We start from the raw sequence: 1,216 nt of genomic DNA, 5'->3' as shown, positions 1-1,216 counted from the left end.
TGTAAAAAAGTTAATAAAGCTCTACACGTTTCCTACAATGTCTTAAAGTCGGACTATTGAGTAAGCAAAAGTCAGTGGTGAATGCCCAGAAAACACTTCACAAAAGTGTTCAGCCAGTTTTTAACAAGAGAGGTCTGTTTGTGCCTCCACAGAATATTTCCTTTTTGTTTCCTGTTTATTCACCTGGTTCAAAGTACTGACTAGCTTATTCAAACTGAAAAAGCCTTTGGGGACTGCAAAAGCATGGAAATTTCTTTTGCCCTCCATATCTGCAAATAGGAACTAGTTGTGAGGAGCTCAGCTCTATGATTTCTGAAGCACTGAGGAACACATTGACCAGAAAAAGAGAGAGGGAAAAAATCAATCCGTTAATTATTTTTTGAGAGATAAATCTTGCCTTGTTTAAATTGAATCCATGTAAATGTCAAATATGTTTAGACAAGCTTACTTTCAGTGAATCCAAAACATCTAAGGCAGCTTTATTTAATGACGAATTTTAGGTGCTGAGGGATTTGTGCAGTAATTGAAGTCTAGATTCCATTAAGCTGTACAGGAATGAATTGTGGAATGAAAAAAAAATTATATTTATCTCATTATATTCTTGCCATGAAAAACTACAAAAGTGAATGCTCTAAAACGTTAACCTAGCAGGGTTGATCAAACATGCACAGCCACAGTACACTCTTTTGGATAGCAAAAATAGGTTTAAAAGGCAACGTTGACAATATTTGTTCAGTGTGTACTGGTTACCAGCTCAAAGGAGGATGAAATTGATTAAATAAAGGCTTCTTATTTGCTCATTGAAATCTATTTAATCAAATAATTTATAGCATTTCAATTGCCACCAGTTGACCTCAGAAACATTGCAGTTGTGACTCCAGCTCTTTTCCCAGCACTGAGCCCTGCTGTCTATTGGTGAGGGGCTGGGAACAGAGTCAGAGGAGGAAAGAGGGATGGAGAGAGAGAACTTCAGAGCTAGGACAAAGACAGGAGGAAGTCAGAGCCTAATCAGCCAGATCTAACACTATTTCCCCCTCCTGGAGTCCTTCCCCAGCCCACCAAGACACGCCTTCCTCAGTTATGCCATCTAATTCAGAGGTGTTCCTGCATTCAAAAGGATGCAGTGTCCTTCACTTCAGAAGCAACTTTCCATACTTCCAACATCCTTCTCAAGGTCAAGGAGTCTCTGAAGATCCACAACAAGCCTGTCATTCCC

This window comes from Zonotrichia albicollis, chromosome 2, assembly GCF_047830755.1.
Source record: "Zonotrichia albicollis isolate bZonAlb1 chromosome 2, bZonAlb1.hap1, whole genome shotgun sequence".
NCBI classification, from domain to species: Eukaryota; Metazoa; Chordata; class Aves; order Passeriformes; family Passerellidae; genus Zonotrichia; species Zonotrichia albicollis.
The sequence above is the reverse complement of the archived record's forward strand: the minus strand, read 5'-3'. Positions refer to the sequence as shown.